The sequence below is a fragment of the Triticum aestivum genome, chromosome 7B (assembly GCF_018294505.1).
Source record: "Triticum aestivum cultivar Chinese Spring chromosome 7B, IWGSC CS RefSeq v2.1, whole genome shotgun sequence".
Lineage (NCBI taxonomy): Eukaryota > Viridiplantae > Streptophyta > Magnoliopsida > Poales > Poaceae > Triticum > Triticum aestivum.
The window spans coordinates 288,045,628-288,062,577 of NC_057813.1; positions in this window are offsets into that span (position 1 = coordinate 288,045,628).

Consider the following 16,950-nt stretch of genomic DNA (forward strand, 5'->3'; position numbering starts at 1 on the left):
GTTTACATCGAATAGATCTCCACAAGAGAGGGGGAGAACATTGTATTGAGATCCAAAAAGAGAGAAGAAGCCATCTGGCTAATAACTATGGACCCGAAGGTCTGTGGTAAAGTACTCACAACTCATCGGAGGGGCTATGGTGTTGATGTAGAAGCCCTCCATGGTCGATTCCCCCTCCGGTGGAGCGCCGATGAAGGCTCCAAGATGGGATCTTGCGGATACAGATGGTTACGGCGGTGGAAATTGTGTTTCATTGGCTCCCTGGATGTTTTCGGGGTACGTAGGCTTATATAGGAGGAAGAAGTACATCGGTGGCCGCCCGAGGGGCCCACGAGATAGGGGGGCACGCCTAGAGGGGGTGGGCGCGCCCTCCTGTCTCGTGGCCGCCTCTGCTGCTTCTTGACTTGCACTCCAAGTCCTCTGGATCACGTTCGTTCCAAAAATCACGCTCCCGAAGGTTTCATTCCGTTTGGACTCTGTTTGATATTCCTTTTCTTCCAAATACTGAAATAGGCAAAAAAACAGCAATACGGGCTAGGCCTCCGGTTAGTAGGTTAGTCCCAAAAATGATATAAATGTGTAAAATAAAGCCCATAAACATCCAAAAGGGGTAATATAATAGCATGGAACAATCAAAAATTATAGATACGTTGGAGATGTATCAAGCATCCCCAAGCTTAATTCCTGCTCGTCCTCGAGTAGGTAAGTGATAAAAACAGAATTTTTGATGTGGAATGCTACCTAGCATATTTCTCGATGTAATTTTCTTTATTGTGGCATGAATGTTCAGATCCAAATGATTCAAGATAAAAGCTTATAAAACATAAAAATAATAATGCTTCAAAGCATACTAAAAATAATCATGTCTTATCAAAATAGCATAGCCAAAGAAAGCTTATCCCTACAAAATCATATAGTTAGGCCATGCTTCATTTTCATTACACAAAATACTCCCATCATGCACAACCCTGATGACGAGCCGAGAAATTGTTTCATACATTTTAACATGCTTCAGATTTTTTCAACTCTTACGCAATACATGAGCGCAAGCCATGGACATAACACTAAGGTGGTATAAGGTGGTGGTTGTGAGGACAAAAAAAGAGGGAGAAGATAGTCTCACATCAACTAGTCGTATCAACGGGCTATGGAGATGCCCATCAATAGATATCAATGTGAGTGAGTAGGGATTGCCATGAAACGGATGCACTAGAGCTATAAATATATGAAAGCTCAACAAAATAAACTAAGTGGGTGTGCATCCAACTCGCTTGCTCACGAAGACCTAAGGCATTTTGAGGAATCCCATCATTGGAATATACAAGCCAAGTTCTATAATGAAAAATTCCTACTTAGTATATGAAAGTGACAACATAGGAGACTCTCTACCATGAAGATCATGGTGCTACTTTGAAGCACAAGTGTGGAAAAAGAGATAGTAGCATTGTCCCTTCTCTCTTTTTCTCTCTTTTTCTTTTTTGTCTTTTTTTATTTTTTCCTTTTCTCTTTTTTTTCCTTTTTTTCTTTGGCCTTTTTTGGCCTTTATCTTTTTTTTCTTTTTGTAAAGTCTGAAGTCTCATCCTGACTTGTGGGGGAATCATAGTCTTCATCATCCTTTCCTCACTGAGACAATGCTCTAATAATGAAGATCATCACACTTTTATTGATTTACAACTCAAGAATTATAACTCAAAGCTAGAACAAGATATGACTCTATATGAATGCCTCCGGTGGTGTACCGAGATATGCAATGAATCAAGATCGACATGTATGAAAATTGTGAAGGTGGCCTTGCCACAAATACGATGTTAACTACATGATCATGCAAAGAGCAATATGACAATGACGGAGCGTGTCATAATAAATGGAACGATGGAAAGTTGCATGGCAATATATCTCGGAATGGCTATGGAAATGCCATAATAGGTAGGTATGGTGGCTGTTTTGAGGAAGGTAAATAAAAGGTTCATGATACCGGCGAAAGTTGCGCGGTAATAATAGAGGCTAGCAAAGTGGAAGGGTGAGTGTGCGTATATCCATGGACTCACATTAGTCATAAAAAACTCATATACTTATTGCAAAAGTTTACTTAGCCCTCGAAGCAAAGTACAAGTATGCATGCCCCAAGAGGGATAGATTGGTAAGAAAAGACCATCGCTCGTCCCCGACTGCCACTCATAAGGAAGACAATCAAAAGAGCACCTCATGCAACAAATTTGTCACACAACTTTTACCATACGTGCATGCTACAGGACTTGCCAACTTCAACAAAAGTATTTCTCAGTTTCATAATTACCCACTAGCATGACCCTAACATTACTACCTTTATATTTCAAAACAATTATCAAGCATCAAATTAATCATAGCATCCAATTCAATTCCTATGATAGTTTTTATTATACCCAACTTGGATGCTCATCATTCTAGGATCAAATTTGTAACCATAGCAAATACCATGCTATTCTAAAAGACTCTCAAAATGATATAAGTGAAGCATGAGAGACTAGCAATTTCTTCAAAATTAATCCACCGCCGTGCTCTAAAAGATATAAGTGAAGCACTAGAGCAAAAATTATCAAGCTCAAAAGATATAAGTGAAGCACATAGAGTATTCTAGCAAATTCTAATAAAGTGGGCTTCTCCCAAAAGGTGTGTACAACAAGGATGATTGTGGTATACTAAAAAGGAAAGACTAATATAATACACGACACTCCAAGCAAAACACATATCATGTGGCGAATAAAAATATAGCTCCAAGTAAAGTTACCATTGAACAAAGACGAAAGAGGGGATGCCTTCCCGGGACATCCCCAAGCTTAGGCTTTTGGATATCCTTGAATATCATGGGGTGCCATGGGCATCCCCAAGCTTAGGCTCTTTCCACTCCTTATTCCATAGTCTATAAAAGCTTTACCCAAAACTTGAAAACTTCACAACACAGAACTCAACAGAAAATCTTATAAGCTCCGTTAGTGAAAGAAAACAAAACCACCACATAAGGTACTGTAATTAACTCATTATTTATTTATTTTTGTGTTAAACCTACTGTATTCCAACTTCTCTATGATTTATAAACTATTTTACTAGCCATAGATGCATCAAAATAGGCAAACAACACACAAAAAACAGAATCTGTCAAAAGCAGAACAGTCTGTAGCAATCTGTCACTAACGCAAACTTATGAAACTCTAAAACTCCTACAAAAATAGGATGTTCTGGACAATTTGTCTATTGATCAACAGCAAAAAGAATCAACGCAAAATCACGTTTATGTGATTTAACAAAACTAAATTCGTGCATGCAAAGTTTCTGTTTTTCAGCAGAATCAAATCAACTATCATCATAGGTTATCCTATAGGTTCTACTTCGCACAAACACTAATTAAAACATAAAAACACATCTAAGAAGAAGGTAGATGAAAAATTTATTATTAAACAGGAACAAAAACAAAAAAACACAAAGAAAATTGGGTTGCCTCCCAACTAGCGCTATCGTTTAACGCTCCTAGCTAGGCATAAAAGCAAAGATGGATCTAAGTAGTGCCATCTTTGGCACTCAATTCATAAGTAGCTCACATGATAGATTCATAAGGTAATTTGAATTTCTTTCTTGGAAAATGCTCCATGCCTTTCCTTAGTTGAAATTGCAATCTAATATTCCCTTCCTTCATATCAATAATCGCACGAATCATTCTAAGGAAAGGTCTAAATAGGGCAAGAAAGATTGCAATCTATATCAAGAACGATAAAATCTACGGGCACCAAATTTCTATTTGCAACAATGAGAACATCATTGATCCTTCCCATTGGCTTTTTAATGGTAGAATCCGCAAGGTGCAAATTTAAAGAGCAATCATCAAGATCATGGAAACCTAGAATACCACATAAAGTTTTCGGAATCGTGGAAACACTAGCACCCAAATCACACAAAGTAAAACACTCATGATCTTTAATTCTAATCTTTATATTAGGTTCCCACTCATCACTAAGTTTTCTAGGTATAGAAACTTCCAAATTAAGTTTTTCATCATAAGATTGCATCAAGGCATCAACGATATGCTTGGTAAAAGCTTTATTTTGACTATAAGCATGAGGAGAATTAACAACGGATTGCAACAAGGAAATACATCCTTCTAAAGAACAACTATCATAATCAAATTCCTTGAAATCCGAGATAGTGGGTTCAATACTATTTAAAGTCATGACCTCTCCAATCCCACTTTTACCAAATTTAGCATCAATATCTAAAAACTCCGAATTCATGGGACGCCTTCTAACTAAAGTTGACTCATCTTCAGTCCCATAATTATCAAGATTCATATTGCAAAACAAAGATCTAATAGGAGATGCATCAATAACTTTAAGATCTTCATCATTATTTTCATTGAAACTAGAAGAACACGCCTTTACAAAGCAATCTTTCTTAGCATGCAATCTAGCGGTTCTTTCCTTGCACTCATTAATGGAAATTCTCATTGCTTTGAGAGACTCATTGATATCATGCTTAGGATAAGAAGATCTAAGTTTAAGAGAATCAACATCAAGCGAAAGTCTATCAACGTTCCTAGCCAAATCATCAACTTTGAGCAATTTTTCCTCAAGCAAAGCATTAAAATTCTCTTGGGAAATCATAAATTCTTTCACACTATTCTCAAAATCAGAGGGCATCTTATTAAAATTACCATAAGAATTATTGTAGGAATTTCCATAGTTATTAGAGGAATTAGTAGGGAACGGTCTAGAATTAAAGTTTCCTCTATAAGCATTGTTACCGAAACTATTCCTACCATCAAAATTCACATCCATAGATTCATTATTATTCTCTATCAAAGTAGACAAAGGCATATCATTGGGATCAAGAGGAGTATTTTTAGTAGCAAACAACTTCATAAGTTCATCCATCTTTCCACTCAAAACATTGATTTCTTCTATAGCATGCACTTTTTTACTAGATCTTTCGGTGTGCCATTGAGAATAATTAGCCATAATATTATCAAGAAGTTTTGTAGCATCTCCTAATGTGATTTCCATAAATGTGCCTCCCACGACCAAGTCTAAGAGATTTCTAGAAGCAAAGTTCAAACCGGCATAAATTTTTTGTATGATCATCCATAAATTCAAACCATGAGTAGGGCAATTGCAAATCATCAATTTCATTGTTTCCCAAGATTGGGAAACATGCTCATGATCAAGTTGTTTAAAATTCATAATATCGTTCCTAAGAGTGATAATCTTAGCGGGAGGAAAATACTTAGAGATAAAAGCATCTTTGCACTTGTTCCAAGAATCAATACTATTTATAGGCAAAGACGAAAACCAAACTTTAGCACGACCTCTAAGTGAAAACGGAAATAACTTCAATTTAACAATATCATTATCTGTATCTTTCTTCTTTTGCATATCACACAAATCAACAAAGTTGTTTAGATGAGTAGCGGAATCTTCACTAGGAAGGCCGGCGAATTGATCTTTCATAACAAGATTCAGCAAAGCGGTATTGATTTCACAAGACTCAACATCATTAAGAGGAGCAATCTGAGTACTAAGGAAATCATTATTATTGGTATTGGAGAAATCACACAATTTGGTATTACCTTGCACCATGGCAACAGGTAATCCAACACACAAGCAAACAGAAAAAGGCAAGCGAAAGAGAGAGGAGGATATTGGGAAAGAGAGGGCGAATAAAACGACAAGGGTGAAGTGGGGGAGAGGAAAATGAGAGGCAAATGGCAAATGATGTAAATGCGAGAGAGATGGATTTGTGATGGGTACTTCGTATGTCTTGACTTGAGCGAAGACCTTCCCGGCAACGGCGCCAGAAATCCTTCTTGCTACGTCTTGAGCTTGCGTTGTCTTTCCTTGAAGAGGAAAGGGTGATGCTGCAATAGTAGTGTAAGTATTTCCCTCAGTTTTTGAGAACCAAGGTATCAATCCAGTAGGAGGCTCCTCAAAAGTCCCACGCACCTACACAAACAAACAAAGAACTCACAACCAACGCAATAAAGGGGTTGTCAATACCTTCACGGCCACTTGCAAAAGTGAGATCTGATAGAGATAGTAGGATAAGATAAATATATTTTTGGTATTTTATAATATCGATGCAAAAAGTAAAGATGCAAATAAAAGTAGATTGAAAGCTTATATGATAAAAGATAGACCCGGGGGGCCATAGGTTTCACTAGTGGCTTCTCTCAAGATACCATAAGTATTATGGTGGGTGAAAAATTACTATCGAGCAATTGATAGAAAAGAGAATAATTATGAGATTATCTAGGCATGATCATGTATATAGGCATCACGTCCGCAACAAGTAGACCGACTCCTGCCTGCATCTACTACTATTACTCCACACATCGACTGACTCTTGCCTGCATCTAGAGTATTAAGTTCATAAAGAACAAAGTAACACATTAAGCAAGATGTCATGATGTAGAGGGATAAACTCATGCAATATGATATAAACCCCATCTTTTTATCCTCGATGGCAACAATACAATACGTGCCTTGCAACCCTTTCTGTCACTGGGTAAGGACACCGGAGGATTGAACCAAAAGCTAAGCACTTCTCCCATGGCAAGAAAGATCAATCTAGTAGGCCAAACCAAACTGATAATTCGAAGAGACTTTCAAAGATAACTCAATCATACAAAAAAGAATTCAGAGGAGATTCAAATATTTCTCATACATAAACTTGATCATATACCCACAATTCATCGAAACTCGACAAACACACCACAAAAAGAGTTTACATCGAATAGATCTCCACAAGAGAGGGGGAGAACATTGTATTGAGATCCAAAAAGAGAGAATAGGCCATCTAGCTAATAACTATGGACCCGAAGGTCTGTGGTAAACTACTCACAACTCATCAGAGGTGCTATGGTGTTGATGTAGAATCCCTCTGTGGTCGATTCCCCCTCCGGCGGAGCGCCGACGAAGGCTCCAAGATGGGATCTTGTGGATACAGAAGGTTACGGCGGTGGAAATTGTGTTTCGTTGGCTCCCTGGATGTTTTTGGGGTACGTAGGCTTATATAGGAGGAAGAAGTACGTCGGTGGCCGCCCGAGGGGCCCACGAGATAGGGGGCATGCAAAGAGGGAGTGGGCGCGCCCTCCTGTCTCGTGGCCGCTTCGGCTGCTTCTTGAGTTGCACTCGAAGTCCTCTGGATCACGTTCGTTCCAAAAATCACGTTCTCGAAGGTTTCATTCCGTTTGGACTCCGTTTGATATTCCTATTCTTCGAAATACTGAAATAGGCAAAGAAAACAGCAATACGGGCTTGGCCTCCGGTTAGTAGGTTAGTCCCAAAAATGATATAAATGTGTAAAATAAAGCCCATAAACATCCAAATGGGGTAATATAATAGCATGGAACAATCAAACGTTATAGATACGTTGAAGACGTATCAGTACGTCTTAAACTCCTCGGTCCAGCACCCCTCCTGAGGCTCAAGCGCGAGGAGTAGGCGAGCCCTTGATGGAGGGCCGCATGCTGGGGCACCCGTTGCTAGTGCTGGGGGTAGGTCCTCTTGAGGTGGTGCTGGTGCCGTGGTGGGGGAAACTGCTGTCGGCTTGAAGAGTCATTCCTTAAACACTCTTGGCTCCTGAGGTAGCCTCCGGGATGCCCTCTTAGCAATGTCGTCTGCCTCCTTGTTCGTTCCTCGCGGCATGTGCTGCAGTCTCAAGCCCAATAGCCATTTCTCCATCTTCCGTACCTCTTCCAGGTATGCCTCCATGTACTCGTCCTTGGGTGTGTACTCTTTTTTGGAGAAGTTGATGAGGAGTTGGGAATCACCCTTGATGGTGAGACGCTTCACCCCTAGCACCGCCACGGCCTTGAGTCCGGCGAGCAAGCCTTCATACTCCGCGATGTTGTTGGAGACCTTTTCACCCTGCTGAAAACAGAGGTGTACCGCATAGTAGAGCTTGTCCTTGTCGGGTGAGATGAGGACAGCCCCAGCCCCCGCACCTTGTCGTGAGAACGCGCCATCGAAGTACATGATCCACCCGTCTGGCGCCTCGTCCCCCGGAAAGAGGGAGCAGTCCTTGCTTACCCCGTGGTCAAGGACGTCAGTCCATTCTGCCACGAAATCTGCAAGGTCCGCACCCTTGATGACTCTGGCGGTGCTGAACTCGAGCTAGAACGCCTGGAGCTCGATGTTCCACTCTGCGGCGGCATTAGGGCTTTGGAGCACCCTCTCTAGTGGGTAGGCTGAAATGACCTTCATGGGGTGGCCTTGGAAGTAGTGGTGCAGCTTTCGGAAGGCGACGAGGAGCGCAAGTAAGAGATTTTGGGGCATAGGGTAGCGCTCCCGTGCCTCCTGTAATACCGTGCTGACGAAGTAGACCGGGTGCTCGACGAGGGGAGAGGTGTTGGCGAGGTCTTGTGCTTCTTGAGGATGCGGGCCTTCAGGGGTCCGACCTTCTGTCGCGCCAAGTGCAGCCTCGCAAGTGTCGGCCTCAGGAGCCCCCCGGCCTAGGGGTCAGTTTCAGCCTCGGGAGGAATGTTGGCCGTTGGGTTAGCCGAGGCCTCGGGAGCACCACCCTGAGGCTGTCGCGCTTTGCTTGGTGGTCGAGTGCCCTGCTGAGTGTCCTTGACCATGCGCTCCTCCCTTAGCGCCACCAGAGCGGCGCTGGTAGAGTGAGGGGTGGCGGCCAAATGGAGCACCAGGGGCTCGAGAGGGCGCGACCCCACCATCACCGACGGGCTGGTCAGGTATCTCTTGAGGCCTTGAAAGCCGCGTCAGCCTCAGGGGTCCACTCTAACGATCCCTTCTTTTTCATCAGCTTGAAGAACGGGAGGGCACGTTCCCCCTGCTTGGAGATGAACCGCCCTAGTGAGGTCACGTAGCCGGCCAGCTTCTGCATCTCCTTGAGCGTCTGCAGAGGGCTCATGTCTTCTATTGCCTTGACCTTCTCCAGATTGGCCTCGATCCCTCTCTGCGATACTAGAAAACCCAGCAGCTTGCTAGAGGGAACCCCGAACATGCACTTCTCGGGATTGAGCCATAGGTCCACCTTGCGCAAGTTGGCAAACGTCTCCTCCAGATCTGCAATCAGGGTCCTTGCCTCCCGAGACTTCACCACTATGTCATCAACATAGGCCTCAGCATTTCTCTCGAGCTGCCTGCCCAGGGCGATGTGCATCAGCTGCTGGAAGGTAGCCCCAACATTGCGCAGCCTGAAAGGCATGCAGGTGTAGCAGTACACCCTGCAGGGGGTCAGGAACGCCGTCTTCTCCACATCTTGCACGGCCATCTTGATCTGGTGGTAGCCCTAGAAAGCGTCCAAAAAGCACAGTGGGTCGCACTCGGCGGTGGAGTTGACGATCTTGTCGATGCGGGGAAGCGGGAAGGGGTCTTGAGGGCAAGCCTTGTTGAGGTTGGTGAAGTCGACACACTGCGCTCCTTCCCTCCTTTCTTGGGGACGACGACTGGGTTTGCCAGCGATTCCGAGTACCGTACCTCCCTGATGACCCCTGCATCCTGCAGCTTGCGGGCTTCTTGGACAATGAATGACTGCTTCTCGATGGACTGTCCATGGGCCTTCTGTTCACTAGGCGCAAGTTTGAGCATACCTTCAGGTGATGCTCGATTATTCCCCTTGGAACCCTGACCAGGTCCTTGGGCTGCCATGTGAACACATCCTTTTGGCGCGCAGGAAGCCGACCAACACTTTCTCTTGGTCCTAAGGAAGGCCAGCTCCCATGGTGAAGGTGGCGCCTGACGCCCCATCCTCATCAACTGACACTTGCTTCGTCTCGGCTTGGTGTTGGGAGAGCAACTGCTTCTTCTTGGTTGGTGCTGCCCCTGGGGCCTCAAGGCCCCATTTTTCGCTCGGCAGCGCGGATGCCGCAGACCTGAAGGCGAGCTTGAGGGCCTGCAACGCGTCCTTGGTGTCTCCTGCCACCGTGAGGACACCGCTGCTACCTCGCATCTTCAGGAGGTTGTAGGCCGGATTAGTTGCCGCCATGAACTTGGCCAGGGCTAGGTACCCAAGGATGGCATTCTATGGCAGGATGATCCGGGCGATGTCGAAGTCGATGAGCTCGATGCGGTAGTTGTCGCAGGTCCCGAAGGTGACGGGGAGGTGGATCTGTCCCAAGGGGCTAGTGAAGTCATTGTCGACCCTGGAGAAGGGCTTGGTGGGGCGGAGCCGGTCGGGGGGCACGTGCAGCAGGCCGAATGCCTCCGCAGAGAGCACATTAAGGACGTCTCCGCCGTTGATGAGGGTCTTGGTGACCTCCACATTGCAGATGGTGGGGGTACAGAGCATAGGGAGCGCGCCCGCTCCCGTCGTGGTCGCTGGATGATCTTTTGGGATGAATGTGAGGTCAGCCTTAGGCGCCGCCCAGCCCGGAGGAGCCCCCGAGCTCACCTGGGCGACGCTCACTTGGCGGTAGAACTGCTTGATGTACCGGCCAGAGGGTGGTGCCTGTGAGCCACCTAGGAGAGCTGTGACGACAGGAGGCACCGACACCGTGAAGTGTGCGATGAAGATGCCACGCAACTCCTCCCAGGAGGCCACAGAGGACCTCGACAGGTTGAGCAACCAAGCGCGTGGTGCGCCTACAAGGGCCATGGGGAGCCAGTTGGACTTCACCCTGTCATCTCCGTCGGCCGCCCAAACTGCCTCCTCGTACGCCTGAAGGAAGCCTGTCAAGTCTGTCGCGCTGTTGTAGCGTGGCAGCTTCTCCGGCTTGAACTTAGGTGGCCACTCCACCCGTCGCAAGGCGGGGATGAAAGCATGGAGCCCCTCAGCTCTCTCGAAGGCACGCGATGGCTGAGTCGACGAAGGAGCGCCCACCATTGAAGCCGGCGGTGTGATGTGGTGGACGGAGCAGCGGATCTTCGATGCACCCCTACATGGCACACCAAATGTTAGATTTCGGGTTCCGCAAACCCTTGATAGGATCAAACTCTGGGGTGCGTGCAGAGATCTCAACCTACCCAGCCTGCCTACTCACAGTTCTCAAAGCCAAGCGTGTCGAGCTCAAAGGGACAGAGAGACAACAGTTTATCCTGGTTCGGGCCACCTTGCGGTGTAATACCCTACTCCAGCGTTTTGGTGGATTTCCTCGAGGGGCTGAGGACGAACTGGTACAGTGGACGAACAAGCCTCAGGAGGTGAGGTGTTCTTGAGCTCGGGTGAGCTGGTGAGGTGGTTGACTGAGAATGGATTCGATCCCTGTTCGACTCTTTCCCTCTGGTTTCAACCCCCTTCTATGTTAGTGGCTAAGTCCTATTTTATAGTGGCCTTGGTCCTCTTCCCAAATGTTGGCGGGAAGGGATCCCACAATAGTCGGATTTGAAGGTGGACACGAAGTACATCCTATCCTTACTAAAGTGGTCTTCGCCTGCAAAAATCCTCTGGTCGTGACGCTGCGGTGGGCTCGGCAATGACCTCTGTCCTGTCGTCCTGTTGGTTTTGGTCTTGTTGCACCCGAATGGAAACCTTTGGTTGATTCCTCGGGACTCTGCGCCTAGTGCTTGCCTCCTTTGCACCAAAGAGGAAACTGGTACTCTGCATCCGTTGGCGCCGGCCTGGCCTTGGTCGTCATGGCTCACGTTAGCTGAGCCTCGTGAGGTGCACCTTGCATAGAAGTCTCCGCTCCTTGGGAGCCAGCCTGAGGAGGCCGATCTCCTTAGAGGTCTTGGCATCGTCCGCCTCGCGAGGCTTGGCTCCTCGCGAGGGTCTTGAGTTCGTTGATGCTGAAGCTGGGCTATACCAGGCCGTCGATGGAGCCATGCAGTGGGCCGCAGGCAGGCAAGTCTGGGTACCCTCGTATCCAGAATGCCGACAAGTACTTGATTCGGGGTATGAAAAATCTTTAAAGAGTATGTTTGACTCCTGTTAGGTATAGGACTCCCATAAACAACAAAAATATAATTTTAAAAGGTATTTTCTTATTTTATTTAAACGCTTTTTATTTAGGCCAGAAATGGTCTTTAATAGGTTAAAGTTATTTTAATGCTTTAAAAATATTTGAGAAAACTCATTTTCTTCTCCGGCGAGCCATTCCAAAGATCAAACAGTGAGTCCCGTTGCCAGCATCTTCTCCCTTGCCTTTGTCCGCTTCCTCTTCTTGTCCACGAGCGCAACTCGACTCTGTGACCCCCTGGCGCTCGTCCGTGTCCCCCTCGTTGCCTTCCCGCGCCTTCCCATGAGCCTTGGCCGCGTGTCGCCGTTGCCGGAGAGCGGACACTTTGCCAGCCGAGTGCCACCTCACCCCACTCTTTATGGAGCCTTCCCGCGGTTATTTAAGCAAGCCTCGGGCTCTCTCACAGTCCACAACCCCTCTCCGAGCACTCATTCCTCCTCGAAGCCCCTCTCTGACCCCCACCATTGCCATGGCCGCCGCCTCAGGAAACGCTCGATTTCGGCGATCCTGAGCTCCCCTCGCCATTCCTCCACCACCACTGCAACCCCCGGAGTCCAGCGAGCCTCCCAGCGCTCGTTCCCCCTCCCCTCCACCACCGTAGCCACTGGTTCACCGGAGGCCGCAGCTCTTCTCCGCTGCGAGCTCGGCTGCTCTCTCTGCAGCGCCTCTTGCCGGCAATGGAGACCACTAGTAGACGCGCCTCTTCCCCCTGGTCATATGGGTGGGTCGCATGACCCCTGCCGTGGTCGGAGCCGCTGGCAGTCGCCATCGGGGCGATCCCCTGCCTCAGCCCATTGAGCGCCCGAGCCGGAGGTTGAAGACGCCAGGCCAGGTGGGCCCCTCCTCGTGCGACCCCACATGTCGGCGATAGAAGGGCCTGGCCCAGTGCCAGCATGGCTAAGTGGCAGCACCCCCGCTGCGAAGCCGCTTTCCCTCCGTGAAAGCGTATTCCTGGAAACACGCTTTCATCCACCGAAAGCATAATCTCTTCTTCGGCCCGAAATATGTTTTCCTCTCTAGAAAACGTACTCTCAGAGAAGACATGTTCTGTTTAAACTACCAGGAACCTGTTTGTAGAAGTATTTTTACAGACTAGTCCCTGAGCTTTAAACGTCTGTATCTTTTCAACCGTAGCTCCAAATCAGGTGATTCCAAAACCCACGTCTTCATTTTGTCGAGCCCGTTCTGATGGAATCACTTTCACCATGTTTGCACATTCTGAAAATGCCCATTTTCCCCTTGCTCTAATTCAGCCCTTCTGAGAAAGATGCGTTCTCCGGCAAATTTTTCCGAGAGTTGATCGTATCCCTCCGCGGAGTATTCCTTGACCCCCAGGCAAGCCAACCTCCTATCATGAGCCCTGAACATGCATGTTGACTTTTCTTGCACCTCGTGTGTGTGTGTTTACTTGCAGTAGTTTCTTGCCTATTCTGTCTACTGTTATTTCAGTCGTGCTATATGGTTTTGTTATCTGCCATGCATGCTTGTGCTTTCATGAAGTATGTTGACATGCTAGCTGGATGTTGTTGCTGATAGTATCATGCCTCTGTCTAGTTTAGTTTTGTGCTAGTAGTATCATTGTTATAATGATTCTGTTGCATTGATGAGATTACTAGTACTTGTTATTGCCATGTTTCATATGATATCACTGTCACTTGAAAAAACTCGATGCTTTGTTACTGCATCTGTATGTTGCATGCTAGTTGTTGCATTCATCTTAAAAATGCTCGCATGATGATTGATGATGGAGAAGTTAATAATATGACTTAGTAACAATCCTCCCCCGTCATCACTGGGATGCCATAGTGCCACCAAATCGAGCTTTTTCCAGTGCAGCCACATTTGCCTTGGTATGGGAAGGCCCTAGCTAAGGATGGCAATGGGTCGGGTTTGGGCCGGGTTGAACAATATCTAATCCATATCCATGTAGATAGTCTTTGCCCAACCATGAAAATATCCATGGGTGAAAAATTGTGTCCATGTCCAAACCCGTCGGATATCCATACCCACTAGATGTCCATTGGGTCCTCTCGAGACATATAAATAAGACATAATCCAATAAGCTCTTCCAATCTTCACCTCGTGGCAGGCTAGGCCTCACTTACGGTAAACATCAACTTATGGTAAATCAACACCCACTAACAAGCAAATATCATTTAGGATTTTTTTTTCTAATAGATAAGAATGACGAGTCATTTAACAAGGAGATCAAAATAAGAGAAGGGGTGTTGGAGTATGTTATGGATGGGATTTAATGTCAAGTATTAAAAGTTACAACGGGGATTGTGCAATTTCTTTTGCATGTTTTAGATAAAAAGGTGTAAAATTGCAGCGGGACATGTGACTGTGGGGTAGGGATAGAATTTTTTTGCCCAATAAGTCATACTATCGGGCCGGGTTTGGATATATCCACGGGTACAAGATTATATCCATGTCCTATCCATGAGCAATTGGGTCGGGTTTGGGCGCCGCCCATGGACACAAAAGCATATCCAAACCCTATCCATTCGGGTCGGATATCCATGGGTATCCATGTCCATGGATAAAATTACCATCCTTAGCCCTAGCTGCTCTATTGTCATGTCTCTCGTCGATGCCTCCAACACAGCGAAGGTTATGGGCGCACGCTACCCTGATCAGGTAGGCGGACATAAACCTTGTGGACCTATTGTTGTTTTGTGCGTTGTATCCCTGTTTGGGACTGTTTGTTTTGCCGCGACGGTGGCTGTTTTGCCTTTGGTAGGCTCGGTCACCCAGGACTGAACTGAAAAAGGGGTGTTGGTCGAACTTGGCCGATAGAGTGTCATGGCAATAGATCGGTTTTGTTGGAACGCCGTTGGTCCACCCGAATGGGAGTGCGAGGCCATGGGTTCTGTGGTGTGGGTACAGTGTGCTACCTCTGCATAGTGTATGTTTAATCTATCGATAGCCGTGTCCTCAGTCATGGGCATAAGTTCATAGTAGGTCACACTATCAGGTCTTGGTCGAAATGGAGGATAAACCTAAAATAATTAAGTTGATGAATAATGTGTAATAAAAGAATGCAGTGACTTGAACTATGAGATAATCATGAGAAATCACGGTGATGTTTTGATATCATCACGAGACGAGGTCTCGGTGAGTGTTGAACCAAGAGTGGTTCCATTTGTGATCCGTGAATGATCACCGATTGGTTGCGAGGAAACCTGTTGGTAAGAGAGTCCAAGAGACTCGGTGCACAAGTTTGGTTGCATTGCATGAGTAGTATGTTGTTATTTGCATTTAAAGAACCATGGTAGAATAGGAGATGGTTGCATAAAGTTAATATGTTATGTATGCATTGGATATGACTGGTAGTTTATTTTCAGCATAGTTTCATGATGCCATGCCATGTTTTGATTGAGCTGATAGATTATGCCATGTTTAGATATATCATGTTATGATCAAGATGCTATGCTATGTCATGTTTTGCCGTTGCCATGTTAGAAGTAGGTTTGATATGTCATGTTATTGCCATGCTAGTAGATGCCATGATGCTATTCATGCTGAGTTTGATCCATGTCTCTAGTTAATAGCATGCCATGCTTAGTTTCTGCTATGAGATAGATTGTTGCATATGCTTGGTTCTTGCCTTGTCATCTGTTCGTTTGGATGCTATGTATTTGGTTGTCTTGCAAATACATTCAATGTAATGACCTGGCGTCTCATGCCAGTTTTGTAGGTCGTGCCGAAATGTTTGCTTGTTCCATCGTGCTAGGCCGTAATCTTGCCAGTCATGTGAGTTGTGGAGCCCAGCCAGAGTGATATGCTGCCAAACCAAGACTTCCACCGCCATTTAAATAGACTTTTGCTGCCATGTAAATAGCCTTAGGGCTATGCCAGAAGATTGTATTCATCAATGATGTTATCATATACACATGTATTTGATGAATATTCTTGTACCTGGAATGTTGTATCATGGACCTATCGTGTGTCAGGTGTTATCCTGGGCTGACGTGCAAAGGCCCCCTCTTCCATGCGGATCGGGGTGCCACAGGACATGGTATCAGAGCAGCCAGGCTGGCATAGGTTATCCTAGCACTAGATCACCGCTACCGTTAACCCGTAATGACCCTAAGGGATTTGACCCATCCCTGGCATCTGGCATGGTCACTATTAATCAACAGGTGGCGCAGTCGGGATTGACACGTCCTCACCCCGCTGTCTCGGCCTAGTTATCCGTGGAATGAATAGCAACACTATCCTTTCTGGTCAGCCGCACCGCTTACCCTTCGCCATTAAGGGAAAGGGGCCACACCATGCGGGCATGTCCCACATAGCTGCCTATAAAATCCCCTTTCCGCTAGCCGTATCATTCACCCCTCAGTCAGCCATGTCCCTTCAAACAAGCCTAGCTAGTAACACTCCAGCCATGACTAGCACCTTCAAAGCTCGCAAGTTTTACACCTGAACCTTTGCCGTCAACCATGCTGGCTATCCCCCTCTTCTTACTGAGATGCTCACCAGAGCCTTTGGCTGTAATGCTAGCCCCGACTACTTGGTGTTCCAATTGACACCCGTCCCTCACCTTCACCGCTATGATGCAAGAGTGCACATCAGCCCAGGCCCCACAGTAGATGGTCAACCTTTGGTTTTTCAGGGTAGAGCCATGCCTACCACTGATTTGGCCATTCAAGCCACTGCTGTGGAGGCTATCCTATACCTCTGAACCAAGTTCCCGCAAGTAGCAACAAGGCGGGAGTTCTGCTTTTTCCCCCATTGTGACAGAAGCAGGAATTCAGGCTTCTCCCATGTCCAAAAAGATGATCCAGCAATCGCTCGCCTGGTGCAATATATCACCTCCCAGGGGATGCTGATTGCCAAAATGCTTGCCGAGTTTAGAACCATGGACAACGATGTTGTATGAGTTGTCAGGGAAGCTTATCATGAGGCTCGTAAATTCGCATCTCAAGACATTCACCCAACGCCATCCGAACCAGTGCTACCCTCTCAACTTGTGTTGTGGCCCAAGCCAAACATCATTACCCTCGACAAGGCTCTTTTCCGGATCCACCAGTAGCATTTGCTTGGATCAATTTCAGCCACACCTC